Consider the following 10,623-nt stretch of genomic DNA (forward strand, 5'->3'; position numbering starts at 1 on the left):
TATTTCGTAAAAAAATCAAAACCTTTTTTTCCTATAAAAGATTTTATCCCCTCCCATTGGAAACCAATAGCCTACAGTAAAGGTAACGGCAACATATCTCAATGCAACAGTCGTTAAAAGTTGCAATCCATTGAATACGGTGATCCACATTCATTGCTTGATGAAGCCAATCAAAGTACGAAGGGGAAATACGTTACGGGACGGAATACGTTACTTGCTCCGCTCTCATACGCCGACCGCCGTCTTTAGAACCGGCCCATTTTTTTTAACACCACCTATCAATCAAGGCCATTTTTTGACAGATTCATTTTGATTTGACAAGGAACCCAAACGCCTATTAGTTACTGTAAGTTACTTGACCTACAAGAAAGCGCCTGACCTACCTTTTTTTTTTGTTTCAGCTGAGGAAAATGCCTGACGCATACACACACCGCCCGGGGAGACGGTGAGGTTATGTGGGGCTTGCAACCACTAAAAACCTCAGCTTTTGTGCCGTCTTCTGCCTTTTAGAGAGGGGCCACGAGGACCAAAGACGACTTACGTGACCTGCGCCTGACCTACCTGCCTTATGGCATCTCCGCTCATATTTCCTTCCTCCGTGGAGTACACATATGTACTTGTAAAGACTCAGTGACATTTTGTATTCGTGTGAGTACAGGCTTTGATTAGAATTTGAGTTTTGTTGATGAGGTACTAATTACTAGATCATGCATTCATCATTACGTCAAATACTGTATGATATCTGATGAACATTTTGTGAATGTGCATGAGTCCTTGATTAAAGTCTAAATGCTAATTTATGATGAAAATTTTAAACATGTATTTAAAAAGCAAAATAAAATGAAAAATTTAATTCAGGCATCAAAATACACAAAGAAGTTACAAAATGTAAATAAAGCCTATAATCAAATGGATATTTAACAACAAATACTCTAATTTAACACAGTGCAATTCAACTTCATGCCTTCTAATTTGAGCCGTATTGTTATTTCAGTACGTAAAGAGGAGTAGCATGTAGATCTTAAAAGGCAGATAAATATACACTTAAGTGAAGCGTCAAAGCTATGTCGCTTCTGTCTGTTTCCTCGGTCGCTGTACCGCGAGAGACATTTTTAGTTGTGTGGTGCAAGTTTAATGTAATTTCTTTAAAGAGGAAATTGCAGTTTCAAAAATACGAATTTTTTTATGTATGTTTGTTACTTCTTTAAAAACAAACAAAGAAACAACACAACTATGAAATGGAAAATCATCATCACCGAGCCATTGGGGCGGCTTCCAGTCTAACCGGATGCAGCTGAGTACCAGTGCTTTACAAGGAGCGTCTGCTTATCTGTTCTCCTCAGCCCAGTTACCTGGGCAACCCAATACCCCATGGTTAGACTGGAAACTATGAAACGGAAATGATATCAGAATTTTTTTTACCGGGTGCGGCAATTAGTCTCTCCAGAAAATGCTCGGTGGGAGTGGAAGCTAGGTTTAGTTAATTATAAACATAACATAATACTCTTAAGTTTCCCTAAGATAAAATGAGAAATGTCATAAATAACACACTGCTATTTATTTTTACCTTTGTAGTTATTTTTATGTCTTCGAGAGTAGTAAAAATTATCATCATCATCATCAGCCTATAGCAGTCCACTGCTGGACATAGGCCTCTCCAAGTGCACGCCACTGAGATCGATTTTCGGCTGCTCGCATCCAGTAGTAAAAATAATATACCTATTCTTAATTAAACTGTGTCTGGCATCAAAAAACAGAACTTAATTTATCAGTAGACCATAAAAAACCCAATATTTAACCCCATAAATTTTAACAAAAAACGCAATAAAAGATTCTAATTTAATTCTCCCACATACAATTCAAATGCTTATATGCCCATTAAAGCAATTCCACTTTATCATACTATAAACATTGCTTTTAAAATTAAGACATAAAGCAGTTTAAATCATAATAGTATTTTTATTCTAGAAATACCAACATTAATTCGTCTAGACCCTGCTTAGAGCATTGAAACAACTAAAGAAGACATTGCCGTACCTTCGTTTCTACTAAACGTTCCTGTCTTACTATGTAGGTGTATATAAATATGTATATGTGTGCGTTAAATTTTTGCTTATGTTGGTCGATTTCGTCATGTCCGTGCGTAACGATATACTGAATTGTGCCCATGCCGGTTCCAGTTGGTTCCATGCTCTAAGAGTCCCTCTGTCAAAGTTCGTCCAACCATAAAAGCCATCTATCAAAGAATAATGTTTAGAAGAATATTCTTGATTCTTTTTTAACCCTCAATATGTGAAGTAAGTACCTAAAAATGTATGAAAATACATTGCTTTGAGAAACTCTCAGATAGTTTGAGTCTTATTTTCTTTTTTCATGGAATATTATAACGCAATAAAGGGTTAGAACTGAAATTAAACGCTTTGAAAAGTCTTTTTAGAATAGCAAACAAATATGATTTGTTGGAGATATAAATCTATGTAAGAATTTGACCTACAGAACTTGACAAATAAATTCTTAAGTTTTCTTTTGAGAGATTGTGTATGCAATGTGCTCGTAATTTAATGCTAGTAAAAATGTTCTATGTTTTTCAATTCTTTATTATTCCTTAAAAGTTATTTGAAATAACTGTTTAGAAGTACCTTGAATCTATTGTTTTGAGGTAGCAACCAGTTAAAGCTACTAACGAAAACAACCAAACAATAAACTACATAGTTGTTTAATTTAAAAACAAAACTTATTATAAATTCCTGAAACTTCTGGAGGCAAACGACCCTGAAATTTAACTAACAGTACTACGAATATTTCCAATAATATTATTTTATTGGTTTTCGCCGTAATTTTGTTGAAACCTACGTTGTCTGACCTCCTTCGCAAAATACGAGTATAATTATCTAGACTGAAGCCCTTATGGTTTGTATCTATCTGAAATTACTGCCCTCTTACAAAAGATGGCTATAAAGGTACACTTAGGCCACAGGTCAATGTCGCCAGCGGTTGTGTGGTCTATCCGACAATATGTAGTCAAGATAAGGATATGAAAGTATCTTTTCCGAGGCATGCGACAGCTGTGAGTGGCTCTTGACATACGCGATACTTACCTATAACATATACAATTATATCACCCTATATATTAACATATTGTGAATAATGACAACGGCTTAACATCAGGTGAGATAGTGGTGACGAGTACTAATCAATTTAAAAAAATGCATCGGTCACGCATAACTGTCGCTAGTCGCATACAGGCAACGTCTATAAACCCGTATCCAAAGAGAGCCTTAATAAGACAAACAAAAGATCGCCATTACAGACCATTACAAAGACCATTGCCCTCAGAATCCTTGCCTACGTTATCTTTCAGTGAATCTAACAAGCAATGGATGTTTCAGGAGCAATGAGGCGTCTCTCATAGCCTGGCTTAATATAATGGCCTATAAAAATGTTGAAGAGCGTTTACGAATTGGCGGGCCAGTTCCGGATTTTGATTATTAGGCTGAAATGGTTTAGGATTTTTCTTAGATGAGAGTGTACTTCCTGTGTACTTCCTAGTATACTTCCTGTATAAAAAAGTGTAAGCGGCAGTTGAATGCGTTGATACGGAGAAAGGCCTGAAAACCGATAATTATGTTTTTAAGATAGTTTCAGAAAATAGTTTTTTTTAGGTACGTCGCGTATATTGCCTACAGAATACCACTGAAATTCACTTCTACATATTACCAGATATTAACAAACGCTTCATGTATGTATGTACTAAATGATAAATTCTCCCGTATCTAGCGCACAGCTTAGAGAAAATCCACTGAGTCATAATAACTAATGTGTATGGGAAAGCCATTAAAGCGGGCATAGTCGGCCATTTTCGGTAACCAACCTTACAGTGTAGATAGCAACCATTTTGAATTTGCATGCAATTTTGGAAATATCTTCGATAAAGCAAGAGGATATTGCTGATATTCAGACGTTTCTGGGTTGGTTTGATTGCAGCTTTTAAGGCTTTGAAGATGGTTGAAACTCTGGTGAGCCATTCAGCAACACAAGATTCATTTTGAATTTTTGTCTGTCTGTTTCAGTCACAGATTTCAACTAATCTCTGAAATGGCTGGACCAATTTTAACAGAGCTCCCACTGGCAGATAGTTACAGCAGCGGCTAGCAATAAGGATAAGTAAATAGATCGTTTATTAACATCTTGTTTTCGATACAAGTAGGCTACTTTTTTGGACGCGTGTGTCTCCTCGGAGGATCACTAGTTTAAAATAAAATGTCTCTGATTTTGACAGTATGTGGTCAAATAAGTAAGCGTGTATCCTCAAAATTATTTTTTCCGCTACTTTTTCCCAACTTGCGCCCCCGCATAACTTCAAAGATATTTCTCACGTGGCGCAAGTGAATTCTAATTGCATTTATTTGCACACCCGCGGTGTCGGCTCGTGGCTTCTTTGTGTGTGTGCGTGAGCCTTTGCTTGTGTTAATGAACTTTTGTGTTGCACTTGCACGAGCGTAATTTTGAATAGCTTTGTTGAGATTGTAAAGAGAAAGGGTTTGAAATGGCAAACGTTGGTACAGTCGGGTGTAAAATCTTGGTTTTACTTTTAGTTGGCTGTAATAGGTAGACTAGGCAAAGGAGAGATTAGGTATGTTTATATTTATTTATGTGATGTTACTTGGTACGTATGTGATGATTGATACTTTAGTCAAACTAGTTTCAGGCCGTGGTTCTGCCCGCGGCCCGTAGAAACTCTTTCATGCACCCGGCCGATAAGTACTGTAAAGTCTTTCTCGCTGAATGAGCTACTTCAAATTGAAATACTGTTCAAAATGACCAGTACCTAATTCCTGAGTTCAAGCAAATAAATAAACTTTTAGTCTATATAATGGCAAAGAAGGTTTATTTTAGCCTTAAGATACAAAATACAGCTTTAATAAAACAATATTTTAAACATTAAATACACATCGGTATAAGGCACATTTACAGCAGAAATTGTTTTTCAACTGTTAATTAAAAAGGCATGGATCGGATCCGCATTTATCGTAGTTAAAGTAACTTCATCAAAATATGTTAACGAGGTTTTAAAACATTAAATATTGAACCGACGGGCTTGCAAAACAATATTTTGAAAAGGAAAAATTGAAATGATATATTGAATGATTTTATTTTTATGTATATATATATATATATATATATTATTATGTATTAAGTATTTATGTATTGTAATATGTTTTTATTCATATCTATTCATGACTTTCTCTTTTTTTTTTTTTTTTTGTACTACCTATTTATTTTCTCCCTTTAACCTGATGGTTGACTGGTAGAGAATGCCTTGAGGCATTAAGTCCGCCAATGTACCTATTTTGTACATAAAGTATAAATAAATAAATAAATGAAGAAAATATTGCGAGAAAATTTTTGCTGTATGTGAAATCAATATTTTGTACGGGTTTGATTCCTGTGCATGTCGAACACATTGTTGAGTTTATTCATTAGAAACATAAAATAATAAAATATATAATACATATGTATTGTGTTATCTTCTACACGTGAACTATGAACTAAGAATACCCAAACTAATTATATAAAGCTAAAGAGAATGTCTGATCACTGCTAAAATGTACTAATTTTGGACAGTTCGTCTATTGAGTATCGAGGAAGGCTATTTTTTATCCAGCTATAGTCCCACATCCGTGAGCGAGGGCTTGCATTAAAAAGTGAATAATAGGGAGCTGAAATGTATTTGTAATAAACCAATTTCTTAGGTATTTTAAACTGTGGATTGAACCGTTTAAGGTATAAAACCTATGCCATAGTTTGCCAGCACTACAGGAATAATTTCTAAACATTTTATATATGCTCCGTTCTTAGTAGTCTTATAGCAATAATACATTTAGTACTTCGCGGTACATTCAACTACAGAATTCCAGCTATTAAAACATTGGCACATCGTATTGCTATCTTCACTATTATAAAGTTTCCTTTGGTCCTACAGGCGTCCTAGGTAATGTGAGATTTAGTTTGTTTGTTACTCTTTCGTGGTTAAACTACCGAATGGTTAAAATTTTAAATAGAGGTAGCTTGGATTTTTGGTAAAGGTTTTAGGATGAAAGACCCCGCATCACGGAACCAAATTCGTATAAAAAGTAGAGATATATGAAATAGATATACTTACTGTAAGGAATTTCAGAAATCCGTCGAGAAAAGAGGTGAAGGAGGTTTTTATGTGAAAGAGTAACATATTGTCCAATTCATACTTTCAGGGCTGTGATAAGTTATATTATTTTATACAATTTTGAGCGCAGCAAACATCTAGTACCCAACTTTATAAATCCTAACACTAATTGCCGGATGGTGTTTTAGCAACTACTCTTTAATGGTTGACTGAACAATTACGGGATATACGCATAGTGTTCTAAAGAGTCGTTTGCACGCCTAGGAAGCTAGAATTAGTTGGAGTAAGTGATTTAGTCAGTGTTTGAGGGTAATATTATCATTTCATTATGTCCCTTAGGTAACTGTTGGGGTTTCCTCTGTGGTAAATGAAATGGACTGGGATTTAACAAGTAGCGGTATAGGCTTATGGATTGGTACTTCTATGACTATGATTTTAAGTTATCAGAGTTTTTCAACATATTTTTTCGAGTTGATGGTTCTTTAGACGACATTAGAATCCGCCAGCAATTTTGCACGCATCCTGTGCTCTTATTATCATTCCAATGTATAAGCAACTAGCCGTTTTCCCGCGGTTTCACCCGCGTTCCGTGGGAGCTACTGCCCGCACTGGGATAAAATATAGCCTATGTTACTCGCAGATAATACCTATAGCTTTCTAATAGTGAAAGAATATTTAAAATCGGTCCAGTATTTTTTGAGTTTATCCATTACAACCAAACAAACAAAGTTTTCCTCTTTATAATATTAGTATAGATAGTATAGATTATTGTCAAGTTTCCGCAAGAAGGGGCTACAAATGCTTTTGTAATTGATTTATTACTTGTTATTGATGACCGGATCAATGATCTCGTCTCCAGTTATCACATACAAAATATCACCTTTAGTCAAGTTGGCATATAGTCAATTTCCTTGAAGCGGCAGGTGCCAAAAGGCGGCACTTTCAATCAGGTGGGCTGTTGCGGTTTGTTTGCCAAACATTAAACTGAAAATAAAGAAGTGTGAGTCAGAGCTTTGATTTTATTGTCAGTGTAACGAAACTCTGAGTGTTAGAGAATAAATACCGACGCATTTATTATAGCTTACTTAATTTGTTATTGCATATTCTTTAGAACTATTGTAACATAGCAGCAATTCTTCTCCATTTACAGAGTTATGATATAGGTAAAAGAATTGTTATTGCACAATAATATTCAGTAAGTCACTATATCTTCACCGACCCCAAATAAAACTGGGAACAGCGCAGGAGGAAGAAAAAGACTATATCTTCACTTTATTAAAAGGAGAAACTGTTATCAGATTCTTTCAATATCTCATTTAAAAATCGTAAAAACATTGGACGCAAAAGTAACATTCATATTTACCTAAATAAATACTGTCATAATCATCCTCCCTAAAAATAAAGAGAACACAATTTAAAGACACTCGCACAAAAACGACTTTACAAATCACAAATCAACATAAATATCCACACATGCTTAAAAAGCAGAATCACAAACATCTTCAAAGACTTCGTATCTCGTTAAAGTCGATTAACTAATAAAACCAAATTCATTAGGGCCACCTGAAAAAAGGACGTTAATGACAAATGCAAAAACGTTCCCGAGATATGGCGGGGCAAAAAGACTCCGACAGTTGTCATATCGCACATGCGTGGCGGGGACTAGTCGCGCCATTATGTCTCTAGAGATGGGCTTTGTAAGTCTTTTAGAAATGACGAACTTATTGAGTTTACGACGTATTTGGATATTGAATTAGAAAGAAACAGATGATGATGAAAAATGTAGGGGGTTCAAATGTTCAATCATACTATGTAAAGTAGTCGCCAAACTTAATGGCGGCTTGCAACTAAGTTCCGAGCACAAAAACACGTATGTAGTCCTTTGCGGACTTCCACCATCCATTGATATCTAAGAATGCTTCCTGGCCATACACTTACTCCATCTGGCTTAATTCTTTCTAGCCTAATAAACCTATACACACAAAATAAAAAAAAAAAACACAAAAACTAACACACATCATTAACCACCCATCAAACGGAACAGCAAAAATGCGAGCTCGTATTGATTTTTTATCCCCATTACTAATCACGCAACAAAAATTAGGGACTCGAGCAAAAAATGCCCCACACTTCATTCTCATATATCCCTTGTGTCACCTCCCTACTGTAATGCTGACAAATCGCCGGTGGTTTGTGCCCAGCCTGATGATTCATGTATATTGGCGCGAAGCCAGACACTCCCCACCAACCGATGTTTGGTCAAACATTTGACGTGGCAGAAATGTTTTATGGCCAACTATTTGAATGTAGGGAAGTTGTGCTGTTTGGAGGGGTGTCATTGATTCTTGAGGGGCTCTGTTTGTATTGGCCAAAAATGTGGGTCAGTTGGTCAGTTGCTTGTGAATACAGTTAAGAATAAGGAGTAGATGCTTATCAGTTGTCTGCAACACTTACTGAGTAACAAAATGACCTCTAGTGATATTTTTTGGGAGTACTAATATATGTCAAAGGACTGCAAATGAACGATGATGGTTTAACCCTTAGTAGGTATTGTGGGTCAAATTCGACCCAGAAGCGGACATTTTCGGTAATTATTCTTTTAATATTTATGCTACGACTGCGCGCTTCTACGTATTCTCAGTGCGTCGCTAGCTGCGGCGGGGGGGCGGATGTGCAGCGCTGCAACTATCTTAGAAGCAAAGGTAAGTAGCCGACTGGGTCACGTTTGACCCACGACACCAAGTAAGTAGCTTTTTTCACTGAGCGTAATTTGTAACTTTTTTTGTTTTAGTGAATATTTCTACTACAATGGGGGCTTTTTGAACGATAGACAAATCGAGGAATTGATGAACGACTCAAATGATGATTTGGAATCGGAAAATCGGAAAGGACACCAAATATAAACCAACTTTCAGTTATCAGTCCCAGTTTGAAGAATCAGTTGCATCGACCTCTTCTGCAGCTTCAATTTCAAGTCGGAAAAGGGCCCGATGCTACCTATGCGATTGGAAAAATGACCGAAAACATTCTCTAAAATGTTCTAAATGTTTACATATTATTTGTAAGACACATTCCTTCCAAAATGTTCAGTGTTCTAGTTGTCAGAAAGTATAAAGACTAATCTTGTTAGTTTGGAAAAAGTCGTTTTGATTTTGGTTGTCATTTTTTTTATTTTATGCTGATCTCAGAAGTAATTTATTTTTTTGTTATCATAAGGATATGAGAAGTGCCATACATATCTTTCAGTTAAAGTTTTTCATACATTTCTATTTTTTTTTTATGTTTTAAGTTCACACTAACCAGAAAGTGCCAAAAAATTAGGTTAGTTACAAATGTGTGTAAAAAATAATATTTTTTTAATATTCTAAAATTAAACCAAGATAATTTTGTAAAAAATGCTTCTTTTATTTCATAACTAACCATATTTTATACAAATAATAAAAAAAATACGTTCTGCAACAGATTTTTTGGTATGGGTAAAATTTGACCCACGATACCGGTAGTGTTGCCAAAAAAGGCGATACCAGCTAAGGGTTAATAAACTCAGAAGAATCTCAAGTGTAGTCCGTGGCAAGCAATACTTATCCTTGATCAGTAACCCAAACGGTTCCTTAGATACAAATCCCTCACTGGAGCCAAAAGAAAAAAGCAAATCTATTACTCCTTCCTCAAGGTCTTCCAAAATAGTGTAGAAATAAAAGTATCAATCAATGTGATCATATGATACGTCTCCGTCAAGCCCACACTTCAACCCTTCCGTTATAGATGGCGCTGCCTTCTCAATTTTTCGGACACAACCCAAAATAAGTTAGGCGAAGTCCTTGTTTGGTAAATAGATTATTTCTATTTATAACTTGGAGATTTTTTAATGTTGTTACAGACATTTCAGCATCCAAAATGAGGATTATCAAAGACTACACCAAAAGGATATTTTTGTGAATTGCTAATAACACAAGACCAGCGATAAAAAGAGTAAATGGTCAGAAACAGATCCAGCTGTCAAACTGGTACAAGATAAAGCAGTAGCTAAGAATAATAAGATTTCGTTCATTTTAAAATAATGTACAGTTTATATTTTTAAATGGCTCTCATCAGGACAGGCAAAAAAAATACTGAACGGTATGTACCATTATATCAAGTTATAATAAAAATAATAGGTCAAACAATTTTCATTATACTAACATTAAAAAATGTTTCATAGAAAAATAACAGACAACCAAATGAATTCATCAACAAAATTGATAAACAGCAGTCATCCTACAAGAATTCACAACAACCGTGTTTATTCTGAAGGTACAATTGTACTAGCAGACCTGTAAAAACAGAAATCAATTAAGAACGCAGACAATAGGGTCTGAACGAATAAAAAAAAACAAATGATGATCACCTGCAAATAAATACACGAATAGAATACATTTCATATTTCTCGTATGATGAAACTGGCTTTTTCCCACAGGTTT

At 35.4% G+C, this 10,623-nt stretch overlaps 1 long non-coding RNA gene across 1 annotated transcript; it reads left to right on the forward strand.

Annotated features, from left to right (window-relative positions):
* Positions 1-8,707: 8,707 nt before the first annotated feature.
* LOC124630487 lies at positions 8,708-9,384 on the forward strand. The gene is made up of 2 exons (XR_006984434.1): positions 8,708-8,865; positions 8,955-9,384. It is a non-coding gene; the product is annotated as an uncharacterized LOC124630487 (long non-coding RNA).
* The last annotated feature ends 1,239 nt before the right edge of the window (positions 9,385-10,623 follow it).

This window comes from Helicoverpa zea, chromosome 5 (assembly GCF_022581195.2).
Source record: "Helicoverpa zea isolate HzStark_Cry1AcR chromosome 5, ilHelZeax1.1, whole genome shotgun sequence".
Lineage (NCBI taxonomy): Eukaryota > Metazoa > Arthropoda > Insecta > Lepidoptera > Noctuidae > Helicoverpa > Helicoverpa zea.